This window comes from Symphalangus syndactylus, chromosome 24 (assembly GCF_028878055.3).
Source record: "Symphalangus syndactylus isolate Jambi chromosome 24, NHGRI_mSymSyn1-v2.1_pri, whole genome shotgun sequence".
NCBI classification, from domain to species: domain Eukaryota; kingdom Metazoa; phylum Chordata; class Mammalia; order Primates; family Hylobatidae; genus Symphalangus; species Symphalangus syndactylus.
The window spans coordinates 41,183,927-41,189,926 of NC_072446.2; positions in this window are offsets into that span (position 1 = coordinate 41,183,927).

Consider the following 6,000-nt stretch of genomic DNA (forward strand, 5'->3'; position numbering starts at 1 on the left):
GCTCTAAAAGTCTCTGTAAAGCTTTAGAGGAGGTTGCTGATTTTTCTCTTCTGGATTTGATGACCTTCTCTGTGAAAATAATCGATGGGAATTAGCGGGGTTGCCATGTGATTGAGGAGACTTCTCTTCTGGATGGAACCATGTGGAGAGCATAGCATGGTGGTGGGCTATTTTCAAATTAATTTTGTTTTATGTTTTTATTTTTTTGAGACAGGATCTTGCTCTGTAGCCCAGGCTAGGGTGCAGTGGTGCGATCACCGCTCATTGCAGCCTCAAGCTCCTGAGCTCAAGTAATCCTCCCACCTCAGCCTCCTGAGTAGCTGGGACTGCACAGGTATTCACCACCATGCCCGAATATTTAAAAAAAGTTTTTTTGGAGAGACAGGTCTTACTATGTTGCCCAGGCTAGTCTCAAACTCCTGGGTTCAAGTGGTCCTCCCTCCTTGGCCTCCCAAAGTGCTGGAATTACAGGCATAGGCCACTGCACCTGACCTCCAAATTAATTTTAGATTAATATGTTCTAACAGGCAGAACTCTACTACTATGGAATGGTTTCCCAGACAGGGAGGGGGTATTCTATAACTCATTTGCAAGCAGGGCCTCAGTGATTAAATAGGATGGATTTCTATATGGAATAAAGAATGTCTTTTCTAGTTCCTTCTAAGCATAAAAATCTATGTTCTTAATTTTATGAATGGTTTCTCTACATGTCCTGATAATTGCAGAGATCCCTGACCCTTTCTAAACTGAAGAACTTGAGAAACACCTTTTTTCGCTCATGCTACAGAAAAGCAGGAAAATCTGGATTAACCCTATCCCAATTCACAGAGCCTGATCTCATATCTGAGACGGTGGTGAAAAAAAAATGGCCTGAAGCAGAAGGACTCATCACAGAGGAGAAGCTAGGTGGGTGCAGTCCCTGGTGTCCAGCGAGTCCCTGGCCCAGTGCCCACAGCCAGCCACTCTTGTCAAGGGATAAATGCAGTCCATATCCATTAAGAAATATACCTGAACTTTCCATTGCTGTTTACTTATTAGATTTTTATTATGCTGAAAGCTGTTCTCCTCCTTCTTCTTCTTTTTTTAGAGACAGCGTCTCACTCTGTCGCCCAGGCTGGAGTGCAGTGGTGAGATCTCAGCTCACTGCAACCTCTGCCTCCCGGGTTCGAGCAATTCTCCTGCCTCAGCCTCCCAAGTAGCTGGGACTACAGGTACACGCTACCATACCTGGCTAATTTTTCTATTTTTAGTAAAGACAGGGTTTTGCCATGTTGACCAGGCTGGTCTGCAATTCCTGACTTCAAGTGATCCGCCCGCTTCAGCCTCCCTCATACTGTTGTTTTAATCTGCATTTCTTTTATCATCCTGTGATCAAAGGTTCTGAATGGCTTTCTTTCAAAGGCCTGCAAGACCCTATGTGATTTAAACTCCCATTATATTTTCTCCAATGTGCTGGGATTACAGGCGTGAGCCACCATGTCTGGCCAAGTTCTTATTTTATTTTTTTTTTTTTCCAATAGTAACTTTTAATGGGTTTTGTGTGTTCTCAAGCAGCACCTACTAACCATATAATCACTTGGATATGGACCTTGTAAGAACAAGGTCCGCACCTTCTAAGTTCAGAAAGCTCAAAAGCTCCGGTCCAGACGTTGTAGCAAAGCAATCTCTTAACCGGGCCTTTCACCCTTTTCCCCACCAGGAAGTCAAGGCCACTGTCCCTTTAGGGTCTGTGTTTCCAGCTGAGAGCTGCGGCAGACAGAAGAGCAGATGGAGCTGGGGAGATGTGGAAATCTCGTTATCCAGGCTGCCAGCATGCTGATTTCCACTGTTTCCCGTGGAGGGGTCCCAGGGAAGGTGGGAAGGAGCCACTTTTGGTCCGGATGGTGTCCCCATGCTCAGAAAAGCAACCTGGCTTTCTTCAGTCTTAGGGACATGGATGAAACTGGAAAACATCATTCTCAGTAAACTATCGCAAGGACAAAAAACCAAACACCGCATGTTCTCACTCATAGGTGGGAATTGAACAATGAGAACTCATGGACACAGGAAGGGGAACATCACGCTCCGGGGACTGTTGTGGGGTGGGGGGAGGGGGGAGGGACAGCATTAGGAGATACACCTAATGCTAAATGACGAATTAATGGGTGCAGGAAATCAACATGGCACATGGATACATATGTAACAAACCTGCACATTGTGCACATGTACCCTAAAACCCTAAAGTATAACAAGTTCTTATTTTTTTTTAACAGCTTTATTGAGATACGATTCACAAACAACAAACTTCCAGTGTTTAAAGTATGTAATTGGATAATTTTGACATGTATATACTCATGAAACCTTCATCACAATCAAGAAACTGAACAATTCTACTACCCGCAAACATTCTTCATGTCCCTTAGGAATCTCTCCCTCCTGCCTCTCCTTGTCTTCTCCCTCCATCCCCAGAAGACCTCTGATCTATTTTGTAGATATAACAATACATTAGTTTGCATTCTCCAGAATTTTATATAAGTGTAACCATAGAGTAGGTACTCTTTTTTTAAAATCTGATTTCTATAAGTCACTGGCATTATTTGAGATTCAGCCATGTAACATGTTTCACCAGTTTACTCCTTTTATTGCTGAGTAGTATTCCATTGTATGAGTAAACCACAGTTTATCCGTTCAGACATTTGATTTGTTTCCAGTTTTAACTATCACAAATGAGGATGCTATGAACATTCATGTACAAGTCTCTGTATGCACATACGATTTTTGGTCTTGTGAGAAAAATACCAAGGAGTAGATTGACTGGATTGCATGGCAGGCATGGTTTCCCACAGAGGTAGGGGGTATTCCATAACTTTAACATATTAGGAAACTCTTTAACATATCAGGAAACTGTTTTCCAAAGTGGTTGTATCATTTTGCATTCTCAATGTATAAGGGTTTCAGTTCCTTCATATCCTCACTAGTACTTGGTATAGTCAGTCTTTTTAATTTTAGTCATTCTAGTAGTTGTACAGTGGTATCTGTCCAAGGCTGTGGGGGCCCACCTCTTTTTTTTTGTTTGTTTGGAGATGGAGTCTTGCTCTGTCGCCCAGGCTGGAGTGCAGTGGCGCAATCTCGGCTCACTGCAAGCTCTGCCTCCTGGGTTCACGCCATTCTCCTGCCTCAGCCTCCCGAGTAGCTGGGACTACAGGCGCCCGCCACCATGCCCGGCTAATTTTTTGTATTTTTAGTAGAGACGGGGTTTCACCATGTTAGCCAGGATGGTCTCGATCTCCTGACCTCGTGATCCACCTGCCTCCGCCTCCCAAAGTGCTGGGATTACAGGCGTGAGCCACCAGGCCCGGCTGTGGGGGCCTACCTCTTGCATCGGCATGGCCTGGATGTGAGACATGGAGTCAAAGGAGATTATTTTGGAACTTTAAGGTACAATGACTCCGCTATTGGATTTCAGACTTGCATGGGGTCTGTAGCCCCTTTGTTCTGGACAATTTCTCCCATTTGGAACAGGTGTATTACCCAATGCCTGTACCCTCATTGCATCTAGGAAGTAACTAACTTGCTTTCAATTTTACAGGTTCATGGGCAGAAGGGACTTGCCTTGTCTCAGATGAGACTTTGGACTTGGACTTCTAATTAACGCTGGAATGAGCTAAGACTTTAGGGGACTGTTGGAAAGGCATGATCGTGTTTTGAAAAGTGAGAACATGAGATTTGGGAGGGGCCGGGTCAGAATGATACGGTTTGTCTGTGTTCTCACCCAAAATCTCATCTTGAATTATAATCCCCACGTGTCAAGGGTGGGACCAGGTGGAGGTAATCAGATCGTAGGGGCAGTTCCCCCATGCTGTTCTCGTGATACTGAGTTAGTCTCACGAGATCTGAGTTTTATAAGTATCTGGCATTTTTTTTCCCTGCTTGCACTCACTCCGTCCTGCCGCCGTGTGAAGAAGGTGTCTGCTTCTCCTTTGCTTCCGCCGTGATTGTAAATTTCCTGAGGCCTCCCCGGCAATGCAGAACTGTGAGTCAATTAAACCTCTTTCTTTTATAAATTACCCAGTCTCGGATATTTCTTCATAAGTGAGTGTGAGAACAGACTAATACAGCATCTCACTGTGGTCTTAATTTTTTTTTTTTTTTTTTTTTGAGACAGAGTCTTGCTCTGTTGCCCAGGCTGGAGTGCAGTGGCATGATCTCGGCTTACTGGAACCTCTGCCTCCTGGGTTCAAGTGATTCTTCTGCCTCAGCCTTCCAAGTAGCTGGGATTACAGGCACCCACCACCACGTCCGACTAATTTTTGTATTTTTAGTAGAGATGGGGTTTCACCATATTGGCCAGGCTGGTCTCTAACTCCTGACCTCAGGTGATCTGCCCACCTCGGACTCCCAAAGTGCTGGGATTACAGGCGTAAGCCACTGCACCCGGCTGATCTTAATTTTTAATTCCTTAATTAATAATGATTTTGAAAATCTTTCCACATGTAGAGTTGTTTTGGCTATACTATATCATTTGCATTTTCATATAAATTTAAAAATGTCAATTTCTGCATAAAATCTTAGTGGCATATTAATGGCAATTGCATTGAATCTATAGACCAATTTGGAGAAAACTGACGTCTTCACAATATTGAGTTTTCCGGTCCATAAAAATGATATTTCTTTCCACTTACTTAGGTCTTCTTAAACTGCACTCCACAGTGTTTTCTAGTTTTTAATAAACAGGTCTTGCTTACTTTTTGTCAGATTTTCCCTTAGGTATTCCATATTTTTGGTGCTATTATAAATTATAATTTTGAAAATTTAATTTCTGATTGTTTATTGCTGACATATAGAAATACAACTGATTTTGTATATCGAACTTGTAGGCTACAACTTTGCCAAACTCACCTATTTGTTCTAGTAGCTTTCTCCTACACTCAGTGGGATTTTCTAATTTTTATTTTATTTATTTATTTATTTTTGAGATGGAGTTTTGCTCTGCCGCCCAGGCTGGGGTGCAGTGGCACGATCTTGGCTCACTGCAACCTCCACCTCCTGGGTTCAAGCGATTCTCCTGCCTCAGCCTCCCGAGTAGTTGGGACTACAGGAGCATGCCACCACGCCCAGCTAATTTTTTTGTATTTTTAATAAAGATGGGGTTTCACCGTGTTAGCCAGGATGGTCTGCATCTCCTGACCTCGTGATCTGCCTGCCTTCACTTCCCAGATTGCTGGGATTACGGGCGTGAGTCACCACACCTGGCCTGGGATTGTCTGTGTAGGGAATTATGTCATCTGTTAATAAAGAGAGTTTTACTACTTCCCTCAGTCCCTGAGTCTTGATGCCTTTGATTTCTTTTTCTTGCCTTATTGCAGTCAGTGTTGAATAGCTGTGGTGAGACCAGACATTCTTCAGGAAAAAGTATTATGTCTTTTCCTATTTAGTGTGATGTTAGCTGTAGGCTTTTCTTATATGTCCCTTTTCAGGTGGAAAAGGTTCCCTTCTATTTTAATTTTATTTTTATCAGAAATAGATTATTGGAATTGTCAACTTCCAATTTTGTGTGTCTACTGAGGTGATTACATGATTTTTCTTTTTTGCTTCATTAATACAGTGAATTACATTGCTTGATTTTCTTCTTTAGAAAAATTTTGTAGAGATGGGGGTTACTCAGGGTGCTCTTGAACTCTTGGCCTGGAGTGATTCTCCTGCCTTGGTCCCTTTTTTCTTTCATTTCAAACACGAATAACTTTACTTTTTAAATTTATTTTAATGGATACATAAAAATTGTATATATTATAGCATACAACATGATGTTTTGAAATATTAATATGTATACATTGTGAAATGGCTAAATCCAGCTTATTAACATATGCATTATCACGTATGTATCTTTTTTGTGGTAAGAACACTTAAAATCTACTCTCATCAATTTCCAAGTATATAATTCATTGTTATTAATGATAGTCACAATGTTGTACAATAGATCTCTTGAACTTATTCCTCCTGTCTATGCAATTTTGTATCCTT